General features: G+C 41.0%; 1 non-coding gene across 1 annotated transcript; it reads right to left on the minus strand.

Moving 5' to 3' along the window:
• Positions 1-283: 283 nt before the first annotated feature.
• On the minus strand, positions 284-370 carry LOC123461275. Its single transcript, XR_006637562.1, has one exon. It is a non-coding gene; the product is annotated as a small nucleolar RNA SNORD55/SNORD39 (small nucleolar RNA).
• Between the last annotated feature and the right edge of the window lie 17316 nt (positions 371-17686).

Raw genomic sequence — 17686 nt, forward strand, 5'->3', positions numbered from 1 at the left:
GGACTCGACTTCTTTCTCAAGCCCTCTCTACACCTAGCATTCCTATGATGCTCACCATGTTGCATTGACATGGTAGACACTGGTGGGCCCCAGGGCTCAGAAGTACAGGGTTTATCCCCCTGACTGCGAGAAGCACGAGGGGAAGGCCTCAGCTGTCAATCTCCTTCTTGTAGTCCGTTGGCCGCAGACAGACACTTCACCTAAAGCTCCCTTCCCCACCTTCTGAAGGAGGTCCACATCCCATGACCAACTACAGTGGAGCACAAAGCCCCACCCATCCCCAAGTGTCATCTTGCTGTGTTTCCCCAATGTTGGCTTCCCCACTGCATAGTCAGGAATCTGCAGCATTACCAAGATGTCATCATACACTGCTCTCTCTTTAGCAGCTTGCTGAGGATCCTCTGGCGTCTTAAGTGAAGCTGTATTGCAGCTCATCTACTGTGTCTGCCCTAAACTGCTCTGGCCTTTCCCTTTCCTTGGCAGGTTGGTCACAAAAGAAGTGCCCATCAACCTTTAGCACACCAGTCTCGGTCAGAGATGGTTTCCCGGGGAATTCCTTCTGCAGCAGCTGCCCACAGGGTGCACAGCTTAGCCATCACTGACACTTTCTCCTCCTCGCCCATGTCTCAGATCCACCACTACTGCATGCTGCTGCTACTGCCCTAGGTCACCTTGCTCCCTGCCCTCTTCCTCCATCTTTTATTGCAGTCCCTGGATCCACATTCGTTTTCTTTTTTTTTTAATTTAATTTATTAGTTTTCTTTTCAGTAAATACAGGCAGTTTGGTACCATTGTTTAGGCTCATCTGTGATCTACCCACTCCCATTGGACCCTTCTTGTTGATGTAAATGGGTCGTGCATTGTGGAGTTAGCCCCCAGTTATTGGTATGATAAATGTCTCTGCAAATCATGACCCAACATGTGACTCTGACATTCTTTCCGCCCCCTCTTCTGCAAAATTTCCCTGAGCCATGTTGGGTTCATTTTTGGTCTGCTTCAGTGCTAAGGTGTTTGGGGCCTCTGAGGCTCTGGCTCTCTGATTTGGTAGGAGTTGATTTTTCTCTGTGTTGGTCTCCTTCCCCTTTGTGCTGGTATCCGGTTCACAGGAAAACATCACCCTTGCTTGTTTCGCCAGTTGTCCTTAGTTTCAGTTGGGCCCCTTTTGAGGTATGTTGGGGCAGCTCTCTTCTTAGGATCTGCATCTATCTGGAAAAGAGAAGCAGATTCTCCAATGGAGAGTAAGTTAGCACTGGGAAAATAGAGATAACACTTACTTTTTTGACAGACAGTATGATAGGTGTAGGCCCTCTTATACCCCGTGATTGATGGTAGCTTGATATTGTAGATTGGGCTTGTGTTTGGGTATGGTTCTGACTTGTTTCCTAGCTCCAGCTATGGGTCTAGTACCACTGAGTGGATCAGCTAGCCAAATCAAGAGCAATTGGTTCCTCACCATGGCTGTGTACCACTATTGCACTTGTGTGGGCATCACATCAGATTATTTGTTGCTAATTAGGTTACAGAATGAGTTGCTTGGACAGATCTTGGTCATTTCACCCAGTCGCCTATGTAGCACCTTCTGGCACTAGACACGCTGACTGTCTGGGGACTGACTCTCTCCTGGCTTCCAGCCATGTCATTCCATTTTATGCATCAGCTGCGTATGGAGTCTTCAGCAATAGGGTCTTACCACTGGCCTTTGGTGGGTCATCAAGTACTCTGACAGAAGTCTGTCATTGTTTTGGAAAACCTTGTAGGTTTCTCTGATCAAAAGCTCATTGTGGATGGTAGGCCCAAGCTGGAAGTGGGGGTTACATGTGAGTGCCCACTAAGAAATTGAGGAGAAACATATCTAATATTCAAGAGTTAGAGAGGAGAGAGATAGCAGGGAGAGAGGGAGAGGGAGGGAGGGAAGATGTAGAAGATTTAGGTTAGTCTCGATCCTACCCTCTCCAGCATCTTGTGGTTCAGGTGTTTCCTGTAAGGGTCTAGTGAAGGTTCAGCCATTTGGTCTGTCTTTTAGGAAGTAGAATTTTATGGTACCATTGCCGTTTGGGTCCGGATTACTGTTTTCCACCCTTCGATGCCCTCCCCACCCTCCCATCAATCTTATTGTCTAGTCCATGAGGTGCTTGCTGGGTATGTAAGGTATCTTGGGTAGATTCAGGTTAGGTGTTGTAGATGAGTGAGACTATGTATCAATTTTTTTTCTGTGATTGGGTAAGTTCGCTGAGAATGATCTGTTCCAGGTTCAACCATTTTTCCTCAAATTTCTTTATGTCGTTTTTTCTTACTGCTGTATAGAATTACATTGTGTAGATATACCACATCTTTGTTATCCATTCTTCTAATGATGGACATCTGGGTTGATTCCAGCTTTTAGCTATTACGAATTGAGCCACTACAAACATGGTTGAGCAAATATCTCTGGCTTTTGGTTTGAAGGTTTTAGGGTAGATGCCCAGTAATGGTATAACTGGGTCTCTTGGTATTTCTATAGTCAGCTTTTTCAGGAGTCTCCATATTGCTTTCCAAAGTGGTTGTACCATCCTGCATTCCCACCAACAGTGAATGAGTGTCCCTGCTTCTCCACATCCTCGCCAGCATTTAGTTTCATTTGACCTTTTGATGTTGGCTATCCTTATTGGGGTAAGGTGGAATCTCATAGTTGTTTTAATTTGCATTTCTCTGATGATTAGGGATGATGAACATTTTCTTAAGTGTGTGTTTGCCATTTGTATCTCTTCCTCTGTGAATTGCCTGTTTAACTCTGTGCCCCATGGAAACTAAAATTTGATCCACACATTTCACCATGCACTACACTCAAATCCAAATGGATCAAAGACCTCAACATAAGACCAGAAACTTGAAAACTACTGAAAGAAAATTTAGGAAGTACTTTCCATGATATAGGAATGGAAAAAGACTTCCTGAACAAAATCCCAGTGGCTCAAGTTCTTAAACAGTCACTCAACCATTGGGATCATATGAAGCTGAAGAGTTTCTTTACAGACAAGCATATAATAAGCAAAGCCAATAGAATACCCACAGAATGGGAGAAAATATTTGCAGGTTATCCAACTGATAGAGGCCTTATCTCTAGAATTTACAAAGAACTCAAAAGTCTAAACAATAAGAAGACAAATACCCCACATGCATTTTCTATAACAGCACTTTCCTCTCCAAAGCCGCCCTGGAACTCTCTTGCCTTACAATTCATCATGATTGCCTCAAGGACCTCCACTCTCTGAGTCAGCTGCCCCACAGCCTGCTCCTTGCTGTCTTTATCTGTTCTACAGCCAGACATCAGCAGACGTCCGGCAGGGACCCCTGGGGAGTGTACAGTGCTGGAGACTCAGGTCAAAGAGGCTGTGACCCTGACTTCAGAATTGGCCCCACTGTGGAGGCCACCTAGGTGGTACAGACAGAATCAAGGAAATAGGATGAGCTGCCTACACCAGGGACACAGGCAGTGAGTGACTCAGGCAGTGACTTCAGCCAGCCTCTATTATTCCTCACATAATCCTCTGGGCTGGCACAGAGCAAGCAGGAGTCCAGCGAGAAATGAGGATGAGCTCACTGGCGCTTTGCTGTCACGTGTCCAGTAGAAGCTAGGTTCTCTGCTCACAGCTAGACTTTCTTGTTTTATATTGCTAAACTCAATAGTCAAATGTAGTTGCATTGACCAGATGACATATTGATCCAGTTATCTCTTACATGAAATCAGACCTGTTGTAAAAGCTATTTACTCTTAGATTTAGAATTAGATTTATTTTCATATATTAGGGTACTTTTTTGTTTCTAGATTTTTTTTTTTTGAGGTAGGGTTTCACTCTAGCTCAGGCTGACCTGAAATTCATTTTGTAGTCTCAGGGTGACCTCAAACTCATGGCAGTCCCCCCACCTGTGCCTCCTGAGTGCTGGGATTAAAGGCATACACCAACCACCACACCTGGCTGTTTCGATTTTAAGGGTGCTTTGATTTCAACATTTGGAAACAATGCATTTGCTCTAGAAAGTTTTGAAATGGCATTTAGACAAAAAGTATGAAAGTCTGCCATTAAAAGCTGGTGAAAATAAATGTGTGTATATATAGACTAAAGGACTTATTAAAAAAAAACACATACAAAAATTAAGATGTTATAGTGCAAGCATTGGTAATACCAGCACACCTACAAGAAAAGAGGCAAAGACAAAACTGCCAGGAAGCCCAGAATCTCAAGGGCTAACGAGCCTGACCAATGGCTGAGGAAATAAAAGAAATCCTACCAACAAAAAGGTAAAGGACAAGCACAAACAGTTTTCCTCTGACCTTCACTTTTAGGCCATGGTACACATGAACCTCACTCATGCATATGACCACACACACACACACACACACACACACACACACGAGAAGGAGAAAATAAAGAAGGAGGAGGAGGAAAACGAGAAGAAGAAGAAGAAATGAACACTCATGGACAGACTTGATGTACTTATACTTAGTCTCTAAGAAGGAGATGAGCAATGTGTTTTCAGGCTCCAGGTGACTCTGATGCATAATAAGATCATTTGGGAACCAATGACCTGCAGTAAAACCAGGTATCTTTGCAAGCAGAACTGAATTGGGAGATCCTAGGAAATAAGTGGCAGAATTTAGACTACATCACTATGAGTTACATGGAAGAACTTTCCATTAATTTCACCCTCTTTTTCTGAGGCATTCCCTAGGAAATGCTTCCCAACTATACCTGCCTGATGGTATCTAGCAGCCCGAGCTCCTAGTCTAGTTATAGGCTAGACTAGAAAGGAAGATTTTAGGAAGAATGGTAGGGTGTCCCCAGGAAAAATGGACAGATTTGTACACCATATTTTGAAAATATTTATTTCCTTATTAATTTATCAGCAGAGTGAGATACAGGGCAGATAAACAGAGAGAGAGAGAGAGAGAGGGAGGGAGGGAGGGAGAGGGAGAGGGAGAGGGAGAGGGAGAGGGACAGGAGAGGGAGAGGGAGAGGGAGAGGGAGAGGGAGAGGGAGAGGGAGAGGGAGAGGGAGAGGGAGAGGGAGAGGGAGAGGGAGAGGGAGAGGGAGAGGGAGAGGGAGAGGGAGAGGGAGAGGGAGAGGGAGAGGGAGAGGGAGAGAATGGCACACAAGGGACTCCAACCACTGCAAAGAATCTCCAGATGCAGGCACCAGTGTGCATATGGCTTTACATGGGTATTGGGGATTTGAACTTGGGTTGTTTGGCTTTGCAGTCAAGTGCCTTGGCCGCAAGTTGTCTCTCCAGCCCTGTGTACTGTATTAGAATTTTTCTGAGTTTTGGACCGAATTTTCAGTGCTTCCATCAAATGGGAATATAAAGGATGTTGTATTGTTGAATGTGAAATGTCACCCCTAAGCTCATGTTTTGACATTTGGTTCCCAGCAGGTGGCGCTGTTAGGGAAGGCTGTGGAACTTTAAGGAGGTGCAACTTTGCTGGACAAAGGGGGCCACTGCCTGGGGGAGAGGGGTGGGGTTTTACAGCCTTACCCCACTTCCCATCTGATCTTTGCTTCCTGACTGTGCTTCAGTGTGGCCAGCTACCTCCTATTTTGTGAGTTTGGATTAAGTATAGCCCATAAACTCATGTGTTTTAAATGCTTCATTTAAGCTGATGGCAATTTGGAGGATGGAACCTTGCTGGAGTTGGTCTTTTGTTGGGGGCAGGCTTATGGGTGTTATAGCCAGTACCACTTCGATAGAGTCTGGCTCACTCTCCTACTGCTGCTGCCCACCTGATGTTGGCAAGGACATGATGTCCAGTCTCGGCTCTACCGTCTTTCTTCTATCTTCATGGAGCTTCCCTCAAGGCTGAAAGTCAAAATAAACAGCTTTCCTCCCATCTGTTACTATCAGTTGGGTGCTTTGTCCCAGGAACAAGAAGGCAACCACAATGCTCTCCTGCCACCATGTCTTCCCCACCATGATGGAAAGTATCCTCTGGAACTGTAAGCTAAAATAAACCCTTTCCTTCCTACAAAAAAATAAAAGTTTAATCCCAACACTCAGGAGGCAAAGGGAGGAGGATCACCATGAGTTCTAGGCCACCCTAAGATGACATAGTGAATTCCAGGTCAGCCCGGGCTAGAGTGAGACCCTACCTGGAAAAATCAAATTAAAAAAAAAGAAAGAAAGAAAGAAAGCCGGGCGTGGTGGTGCATGCCTTTAATCCCAGCACTCGGGAGGCAGAGGTAGGAGGATCACCGTGAGTTTGAGGCCACCCTGAGATGACATAGTGAATTCCAGGTCACCCTGAGCTAAAGCGAAACCCTACTTCATAAACCAAAAAAAAAAAAAAAAAAGAAAGAAAGAAATAAAGAAAAGAAAACAGTAAATGACCACTATGTTGTCTCTCTTAACTTCTCAACCCATATACAACCTGCTTTTGTAGACACACAGTTTTTATCATGATTTTGTTTAAAAACTGTAACTTCAATAAAAACCACATTCACTATGATACATTGTTTCAAAACAGCTATATTAATTCCTTTTTGTGTATCCATGTCCTCCTGGGGCCTTGTAGAATTCTGGTAAACTACTTCTTTGAAAATAAAAAAAAAATCAAATCCTGGTGCATTTGCCAATTTCAATGGCGTAAATACTCTCACCTTAGCTAACTGCAAGCTACTAGGAGCTTAATGGATGGTTTGCAATAAAAAAATGGATGGCTCAGTGGTTGAAGACATTTGGTGGCAAAGCCTGAGGGCCCGGGTTCAATTCCCCAGTACACCTACATAAAGCTACATAATGCCAGGTGCACGAAGTGATAAATGCCTCTGGAGTTTGTTTTCAGTAGCTAGAGGCCCTGGCATGCCCATTTCTCTCTTCCTGGCAATTGAACATTTGGATAACAAGTGCCCCTTCCCATACAAAGCCCAGTGTTTGGTCATCTGATCTTATGACAGTTCCTATGACAACAGCAATTCTGGATCAAGCAGAGACTTAAAAGTGCTTGCACTTTGAATCTCTTTGCCAGGCATGGTGGCACATGCCTTTAATCCCAGCACTTGGGAGGCAGAGATAGGAGTATCTCCTTGAGTTCAAAGCCACCCTGAGACTACATAGTGAATTACTGGTCAGCCTGGACTAGAATGAAACTCTACCTTGAAAAAAAAAAAAAGTCAAAAGTACTTGCACTTTGAATGTCTTTCCTTCTCAGATAGGAACTGACTATATAGCCCAAGCTGACTCTAAAATCATGATCCTCCCACCTCAACCTCCCAGTTCTGGGATCCAAGATGTGTGTCATAATATAATACAAGGCTGAATCTGAGCCTTTCTTGCTCTGCTTGGCTCCCTGGTATTGGCCATATGATTCAAGTGAGCAGTGAGAAACTCATAACCAACAGCTAAGAATGTGAGCCAGGCCACTAACCTAGGGGCTTCAGACACTGGACTAAGGCACTGAGGTTTGAGTCAGCCTGAAAAGAGACCAAAGGAACTGCCCACAAGGAGGAAGATCTTGATTCCCTACTTCAGGTCATTTTAAAAAATCCAAATGAGTTGTGAAGGGAAAGTGAGGAGGGAAGAAAATTATCATGGTTTATTGTCTATAATTATGGAAGTTGTCAGTATTAAAAAAAAAGATCCAAGTGGATTGTGAATGTCAAGGAAAGAAATAAGGTATAAAAGAAAGTGAGGTAACATACAGATGCATAAATGAGTCTATAGCGATACCATCCTGAATGCACCCAATCTTGTCTGATCTCAGAAGCTAAGCAAGGGTCATGCCTGGCTAGTACTTGGATGGGAGAAGCATAAATGAAATAAACTATCTTTAATCTATAAATTACATATTGTTTTTAACATATTCCCTTAAATACCACTTGAAAATATTTGCACTTAAAACAAATTAAATTCTGTCTTTCTTAGGAATTAGGCCATGACTTTCAAAACACTGATTACAAAAATAATACATGTGTGGCTGGAAGATGACTCAGTAGGTTAAATGCTTACCATACAAGCATGAGGACTTGAGTTCAGATTCCCCAGCTCTCATATAAAATGCTAGGAGTGTTGACATACACCTATAATCCCAACATTAGGGAGAGGAAGACAGGAGGGCCCCTGGGATTTGCTGGCTACCATGTCTAGCTGAACCAGTGAGAGACTCTAATAAAGAAAGTGGAGTGGGGAGGGAGGGTATTACCTTGGGATATGTTTTATAATCATGGAAGTTGTTAATAAAAATTTAGGAAAAAAAAGTGGAGGGGCATCTGGAGAGATGGCTTAACAGTTAAGGCACTTGCCTGCAAAGCCAATGCTGTTACAATTGCATTGGTGGACAAGAATAGCACAGGACACTCCTAAGTGATGTCAAGGGAAGAGAATGGGTAAAGGAAGTATGGGGAGAAGGTTAATCAAAGTTTAAGAGGTATGAATAAGACACATGGAAACCTACTTTTTTGCACAATGGCACATCCAGAAGCCTTAGATTGTTAGTAGAAACTTTTAAGTACCAGAGATGGGATACCTTCCAGTGAGTTGTTGGCCAGAGAGGTCCCTGATGCCCCCAAAACATTACAGGCCACTGTCAGGGCTCTTGGTTTCCCACCAGGAATAGATGGTAAGACCCTATTGGTAAAGATGCCACATACTTGGGCTGCAAGGTCACTGAGTAATCTTCCTGGAGCTGAGCTAAAAACCTCCTCCATGTAGACCAGCTGACAGAAACCTGGAAAAAGCTGCACTGCATGCAGCTCCAAGGGAGACAGAGAGAGAAGTCATCAGTGGAGGTAATCAAGAGTGGATACTGCAAGTCTTAAGTTGGGGCAGCCAGGCCAAATGAGCCAATGGATGTAATAGTGGTATGCCTGTTATGAGCAAAACCAACCACTCTCTAATTGGACTGGAGGACTGATACATGGGAGGGAATACATGTCTGATACTGAAAATGTGTCCAGTGAATCCAGAGGAAGAAGCAAGACCAAGAGGAGAGTTTACACACATGGTCAGGCTCCTTTATGTGGATCAAACATCCAGTTAAGTTGAGCCTCATCATCAGACTCAGGTATAAGGGAGACACCTGATTGGTTGAACTCAAGAGCTCACTTAGGATGGGCCAGCCCACAGGTGTGCTAAGCTGAGGAATAAGCAGGAACCACTATTGAGGAATTGTTGCTCAAAGCTATCTTGGATGAGACTGGATCAGACACAAATTCTAGACCTGCCAGAGCAGCCAACGTGACATCTCCTTAGGCCTCTGTCCCTGACTGAATGCCTATAAAAAGTTACTTTGCTCCTATTCTTCTTCAGGACATGTGCTTTCCTATATGAATACACATAAAATATCCACGATTTCTTTATTTGAAGAGAGCATTGCTTTGCAAATGACACTTTACAAGTTTCAACACATACTAATCCAAGTGTTCTTGCTTCTGAATCCTTTCTACTTATCCCATCTGCACTTAATACATTTTCTCAGTGGATATGCTTGCAAACTCTTAAAACACATATTTCTTTCTCTCAAAAGAGAGAAATATTTTTTAACCTGGAACAAAAGAGCAATTATGTACAATATGAAGAACCAGAACATTCAGATTTAGACTCCTTGGTGATTTATTGATTCCAATCCCCTCCCTACAAGACCCCCTTTCTAAAGTGACACAAAGCTATAGTAAATTAAAACAGGAAGTGCTTTAGACAGCTCTGCTGAGGCTTTCTGAGGTCCTTCCTCTGGTTAAATGGGCACAGAGCATGTTCCTTGCCTGTTCATTAAAGGGCTATGCCCTAATACCTGCAACCTAATATTTTTAAAAAGCTATGTTTAGAAGGACTCAATCAACCACATCACTCTCTAAAGTATGACTTTTTGACATTTTAGGTAGCTATCTTAAAATACTTTCTAAAGGAAATTTATATCTACATAGGAAATTTTCATTTAGATCTCCCTCCCTGCCAACTAACTCTCAAAATAAAAGAAATCTTGGGAGATGCTTAGCAATTAAAGAAGCTTGCTTGCAAAACCTGCCATCTTGGGTTCAATTCTCTAGTATCCAAATAAAACCAGTTGCAAAAAGAGTTGTATATGTGTCTGGAATCCATTGGTAGTAGCCAGAAGCACTAGGGCTTACACACACATATACACACTTATGCAAATAAATAAATATTTTCTTAAAAAAAGGAAATTTATGGATGGAGATATGGCTTAACAGTTAAGATGCTTGCCTGCAAAAGCTAAGGACCCAGGTTTGATTCCCTAGTACCCACATAAGCCATATGCACAAGGTGGCACATGCATCTGGAGTTGTCTGCAATAGCTAGAAGCCCCAGCATGCCCATTCTCTCTCCCTCTCCCCAGCTCTATCTGCCTTTATCTCTCTCAAATAAAAAATAAATAAAAAGAAACTTTTAAAGTAGGAAAATACATTATCTTAAATCTTCCAAGTAAGGGCTGACCATTTATTTTATGTTGGCTTTTACCCATATTCTTGGTCTTAGCAAATAGTAGTGTTTAGGGTATAGTTCAGTAAAATTTGTACCTTGTTTTGCTAAAGTGTCATACATACCTTTAAAGTGCAAAATTAAAGTTGCCTAGCTATGGAGATCATTTGGTATAAGAAAACAACATAAGCCGAGTGTGGTGATGCACGCCTTTAATCCCAGTACTAGGGAGGCAGAGGTAGGAGGATCACTGTGAGTTCGAGGCCACCCTGAGACGACATAGTGAATTCCACGTCAGCCTGGGCTAGAGTGAAACCCTACCTTGAAAAATAAAAAAAAAGAAAAGAAAAGAAAAAGAAAACAACATAAGCAAAAGATTGAGTACACTAAGGGAAAAGATCATTTAAAAGCTAGAAAGTGATAAATTTAAACAAAAGCTATATATTCTTGGTATTTGAATGTATATATGTACACATGTATGTTATATATACATATATTGTTAGGTCTATACATGTGCTTGTATCTTTTCTATATGGTACCGAACTAACTTAGAAATAAATGTATTTCCATAAATAAAACAAACTCACATGCTTTTTAAAGTTTATATGATTTGTGAAAATCTTAACATTATGTTGTACTAAATTAAGTGGTTTTTATTAGATATCCAGGTCACTTGCTAATATATCAATTATAGATAGACTTGATTTTTAAAGTTTTTATACCTTAATAATTTATGTGATTAAAGAAGAAGAAAAATACTTGGATCTATTTTTACATATAAAGATTGTATTATGAAAAAGTGGGTTTTGATCTTTTTTTCTTTTAAAAACGTTTTTCTTGAGGCAGGATCTCACTCTAGCCCAGGCTGACCTGGCACTCACTCTGTAGTTCAAGGCTGGCCTCAAATTCACAGCAATCCTCCAACCTCTGCTTCCCAAGTGCTGGGATTAAAAGTGTATGTCACCATGCCTGGCTCATTTTTAATTATTTAATTTTAAAAATGTCACTTATTTATTTGGAAACAGAGAGAGGGAGAGAGAGGAGAAAGAAAGAAAGAGAGAAAGAGAATGGGTGTGCCAGGGCCTCTTGCCACTGCAAACAAGCTCCAGATGCATGTGCTACTTTGTGCATCTCTCTTGATGTGGGTACTTGGGATTTGAACCCAGGACACCAGGCTTTGCAAACAAACACCTTTAATTGCTTGATCCACCTTTCCAGCCCTGTTTTTACAATGCTTTTATTAGCCAGGCATGGTGGTGCACACCTTTAATCCCAGCACTTAGGAGGCAGAGGTAGGAAGATCGCTGTGAGTTCGAGGCCACCCTGAGACTTCATAGTGAATTCCAGGTCAGCCTAGGCTAGAGTGAGACCCTATCTCGAAAAAAAAAAAAAAAAGTTTTATTGACAATTTTTATGCATGTACATAATATATTTTAATCACAATGCCTTCTCATTGCATTCTTTCACTTTTTTTGAGGTAGGTAGGGTCTCACTCTAGCCCAGGCTAACGTGGAATTCACTATGTAGTCTCAGGCTGGCTTCGAACTCACAGTGATCCTCCTACCTCTGCATCCAAGTACTGGGATTAAAGATATGCACCACCAGGACCGGCTCCTATTACCTTTTTTTGTCCCTGATTCCTCATTCCCCTTCTACTGAATCCCTTTTTTCCAGCTAATCCCTCATCTATTTTGATGTCTTTTTATTTGTTTGTTTCTTAACACATTTAAACTTTTCTTTTTTCTTAAAGGTCAGTTTATTTATTTATTTAACAGAGAAAGAGGGAGAGAGAATGGGTATGCGAGGGCCTCCAGCCACTGCAAACAAACTCCAGACGCTTGCGCCCCCTTGTGCAGCTGGCTAACGTGGGTCCTGGGGAATTGAACCTGGGTCTTTTGGCTTTGCAGGCAAATGCCTTAATCGCTAAGCCATCCTTCCTGGCCTGTTTTTTGTTTTTAATGAAATGTTCATGGATTTAATACTGTATGGCTAATGACAACTTCTGTGAAGTCATAGATGCAACCACCACTTCATGTACAGAACATGGCGTTTCAAGGCATTCTTCACCATCGTCTGGTTCTTACATTCTTTTTGCCCATTCTTCTGCAATGTTCTCTGAGCCTTGGAAGGCACAATAGAGATGTTTCATTTAGAGCTAAATATTCAACAGTCACTTATTCTCACTTTGGTGAGTTTTGAGTCTCTCCAATAGTTTTGGCCATTTGCAAAAGAAACTTTTCTGACTAAAGGTGAGAGCAACACTAATCTATAAACATAAATATTTAGACAACCTATTCATTTATCAAACAACAGTAGTACTTAGCCAAGTGGCAGTTCATGCCTATAATCCCAACACCAAAGCAGCTTAGGTAGGAGGATCACTGTTTGAGGCCAGCCTGGGCTACAACGTGAGCTAGCTTGAGATAGAGTGTGACCCTGCCTCAAAAAATAGAAAAGTCAGCCGGGTGTGCTGGCACATGCCTTTAATCCCAGCCCTCGGGAGGCAGAGGTAGGAGGATCGCCGTGAGTTCAAGGCTACCCTGAGACTCCATAGTGAATTCCAGGTCAGCTTAGGCTAGAGTGAGACCCTACCTTCAAAACAACAACAACAAAAAATAAATAAATAAATAAAAATAAAAAATAGAAAAGTTAAAAAAAAAAAAACACAAAAAGCCAGTACTTAGTTTCCCCCTGGGGCCTATAACCTTCCAAATCATATATGTATTTTTATTAGATTTTCAGTACCTGCATAAATTCCTTTCCATGGAGGGGGCCTCAAATCCAATCATAGAGTAGTCATGCCACTATTGCACCAGTGAGCACATCTTGAATTTGTTGGTTGGTTGTGTGTAACTTACAGGGTCCACTGCTGGGTAAGACTATCAATGACTTTTCTCCCTCGACAAGCTGCATAGCACTTTCCCACATGATGACAGCTAGCCAGCAGGGAGAAGGTTTCCAGCCCAATTCCAGCTTGATTTCTCAGGGTCTTGTATCCAAAGCATATGTGATCTTCACCAATAGGGTCTTCCCATCTAATTCTGGTGGCCAAACAAGAGCATTACCCAATTATTTGTTGTAAAAGGAGGAAGTCATAGCATCACAACTGCTCACCAAAACTTTTGTGGTTGTATGACGAGGAATCACACCTGTGCCACAGAAGTTAAAGTACTGATCCTACTGCTTAACTACCAGGGAATTGCAGCAGTGGTGGTGGCAGTGGGAAGCAGACACATTTAACCAACTGGAGAGTTCAAAGGTAATAAGCTCAACCAGGAGATAAAAGTGAAGAGAGGTTTATTAGTTGTAGCAAGAGAGGAAAGCACTAGAGAGAATTCCCAAAGCAATTCCAAACAAAGCAAGCAAGGGACTTGAACTGAGAAAACATACATATTCTTGTAGAGGTGGACTTCCTGAGCATGCTCAGTTCCAGGTCATAGATCACATATGCACAAAGTGAGCACAAAACATCTATGGGAGGAACATTTCATATTACAATGAGAAATGTTTGCTGTAGGTCACCTAAAAAGAATAAGTTAGAGTGACTCATGGATTTTTATCTGGCTTCTTTTAAGTTTCAAGGAAAGATGTTCAATTCATAAATTCTTATTTTTTTAAAGAGTTGATTTTTCTCTGTGTTGCCTTTGGAAGCTTTTGTTTTGTTTTGTTTTCTTTTCTTTTTTGGTTTTTCGAGGTAGGGTCTCACTCTGGTCCAGGCTGACCTGGAATTAACTCTGTAATCTCAGGGTGGCCTTGAACTCATGGCAATCCTCCTACCTCTGCCTCCCAAGTGCTGGGATTAAAGGCGTGCGCCACTACGCCCGGCTCCTTTGGAAGCTTTTAAGTATCATTGAAAATAAGTCTCCCACCTAATGTTTGTTTGGTTTTAAAACCGTGTTTTTTGTCACATGAATGAGCAAATATATCAGTTTTAGAGTTTCAATAATACTGGGGCTGGAGAGATAATTCAGTTGGCAAAATGCTTGCTTTGTAAGCATAAGGACCAGAACTGACCTGGTAGCACACTCTTATAATCCTAGTGCTGAGAAGTATTGACAAAAAGACCCCTGGAGCTTATATTAGCCAGCCAGACTAGTCTTGGTGAACTTCAGGTCTGTAGGAGATTTCTGTCTCAATTAAAAAAAAAAAAAAACTGGATGGTATTTTATTTTCAAATTTTTATTAGCAAGTTCCATGATCATAAAAAAAAAATCCCATAGTAATAACCTCCCTCCCCCCCCCCATTTCCCCTTTGAAACTCCATTCTCCATCATATCCTCTCACCATCTCAATCAGTCTTTCTTTTATTTTGATGTCATGATCTTTTCCTCCTATTATGATGGTCTTGTGTACATAGTGTGAGGTCATGAATATCCAGGACATTTTGTGTCTGGGGGAAGCATATTGTAAAGAGTCCTAACCTTCCTTTGGCTCTTACATTCTTTCCACCACCTCTTCCACAATAGACCCTGAGCCTTCAAAGGTATGATAGAGATATTACAGTACTGAGCACTCCGGTCACTTCTTTCCAGCACCATGATACCTTCTGAGTCATCCCAAGGTCACTGCCATCTGAAAAGAGAAGATTCTCTACCAAAAGTGAGAGCAGCATTAATATAAGGGTATGAACATTAACATAAGTGCTTTCTTCTGACCACAATGGAATTAAACTACAAATCAGTAGCAAGAAAGGCTATAGTGTATACACAAAATCATGGAAACTAAACAATACACTACTAAATGATGAATGAGTCAATGAAGAAATCAAGGAGGAAATCAAAAAATTTATAGAGTCAAGCGATAATGAGAACACAGCATATCAAAATCTCTGGGACACAATGAAGGCAGTTCTAAGAGGTAAATTTATAGCCTTAAGTGCCTATATTAGAAATTAGAAAGGTTGCAAGTAAACAACCTAATGCTTCACCTTAAAGCCTTGGAAAAAGAAGAACAAGGCAAACCAAAAATTACTAGGCAGGAAAAAATAATAAAGATTAGGGCAGAAATTAATGAAATAGAAATTAAAAAAAAATCCAAAGAATTAATGAAACAAAGAGTTGGTTCTTTGAAAGGATAAACAAGATTGATAAACCCTTAGCAAATCTGAACAAAAGAAAGAGAGAAGAGACACAAATTAATAAAAATCAGAGATGAAAAAGGTAACATCACAACAGATTCCAGAGAAATTCAAAAAATCATAGGGACATACTATAAAAGCATACACTCCACAACGTATGAAAATCTGAAAAAAATGGATGATTTCCTTGATTTATATGACCTACCTAAATTAAATCAAAATGAGATTAATCACTTAAATAGACCTATTACAAACATGGAGATCCAAACAGTTATCAATAGTCTCCCAACTAAAAAAGCCCAGGCCCAGATGGATTCACTGCTGAATTTTACCAGACCTTTAAGGAAGAGCTTGCACCATTGCTTCTTAAACTTTTCCAGGAAACAGAAAAGGAAGGAATTCTACCAAACTCTTTCTATGAAGCCAGCATCACCCTGATACTAAAACCAGGCAAAAATAGAACAAAAAAAGAAAATTACAGACCAATCTCCCTCATGAACATAGATGCAAAAATTCTCAACAAAATATTGGCAAACAGAATACAAGAGTATATCAAAAAGATCATTCACCCTGACCAAGTAGGCTTTATCCCAGAGATGCAGGGATGGTTCAATATATACAAATCTATAAATGTAATACATTATATAAATGGACTGAAGGACAAAAATCACATGATCATCTCATTGGACACAGAAAAAGCATTTGACAAAATCCAACATCCCTTCATGATAAAAGTCCTACAGAGACTGGGAATAGAAGGAACATATCTCAATATAATAAAAGCTATTTATAACAAGCCTACAGCCAACATATTACTAAATGGGGAAAAACTGGAAGCTTTTCCACTAAAATCAGGAACAAGACAAGGGTGTCCACTGTCCCCACTTTTATTTAATATAGTTTTGGAAGTCTTAGCCATAGCAATAAGGCAAGAGACACACATAAAAGGGATACAAATTGGAAAGGAAGAGATCAAGTTATCATTATTTGCAGATGACATGATTCTATACATAAAGGACCCTAAAACTCTACTAGCAAACTGTTAGACCTGATAAAAACCTACAGCCATGTAGCAGGATACAAAATAAATACACAGAAATCAGTGGCCTTCATATATGCTAAAAACAAACACACAGACGATGAAATCAGAAAATCACTCCCATTCACAATTGCATCAAAAAAATAATAAAGTACCTTGGAATAAATCTAACCAAGGAAGTAAAGAATCTCTACAATGAGAACTTTAAAACACTCAAGTGAGAAATTGCAGAAGATGGAGAAATGTCCCCTGTCCCTGGATTGGAAGAATCAATATTGTGAAAATGGCAATCTTACCAAAAGCAATCTACACATTTAATGCAATCCCTATCAAAATTCCAAAAGCATTCTTCATGGAAATAGAAAAAAAACAATCCAAAAATTCATTTGGAATCACAAAAAACCTCGAATATCTAAAATAATACTGAGCAACAAAAATGAGGCTGGTGGTATCACCATACCTGATTTTAACCTATACTACAGAGCCATAGTAACAAAAACAGCGTGGTACTGGCACAAAAACAGACATATAGATCAGTGGAACAGAATAGAGGACCCAGACGTAAGTCCAGGTTGCTATAGCCACCTGATATTCGATAAAAATGACCAAAATACTCAATGTAGAAAAGACAGCCTCTTCAGCAAATGGTGGTGGGAAAACTGGATATGTATCTGCAGAAGGATGAAAATAGATTCTTCTCTCTCGCCATGCACAAGAATCAAGTCCAAATGGATTAAAGACCTTAACATCATACCTGAAACTCTGAAACTGCTAGAGGAAAAAGTAGGGGAAACCCTTCAACATATTGGTCTTGGCAAAGACTTTCTGAATACAACCCCAATTGCTCAGGCAATAAAACCACAGATTAATTACTGGGACCTAATGAAATTACAAAGATTTTGCACTGCAAGCCGGGCGTGGTGGCGCACGCCTTTAATCCCAGAACTCAGGAGGCAGAGGTAGGAGGATCGCCGTGAGTTCAAGGCCACCCTGAGACTACAGAGTTAATTCCAGGTCAGCCTGGACCAGAGTGAGACCCTACCTCGAAGAAAAAAAAAAAAAAAAAGATTTTGCACTGCAAAGGACACAGTGAAAAAAGAAAAGAGGCAACCTACAGAATGGGAAAAAATCTTCACCAGCTATATATCTGATAGAGGATTAATATC

Source organism: Jaculus jaculus, chromosome 5 (assembly GCF_020740685.1).
Source record: "Jaculus jaculus isolate mJacJac1 chromosome 5, mJacJac1.mat.Y.cur, whole genome shotgun sequence".
Classification (NCBI taxonomy): Eukaryota; Metazoa; Chordata; class Mammalia; order Rodentia; family Dipodidae; genus Jaculus; species Jaculus jaculus.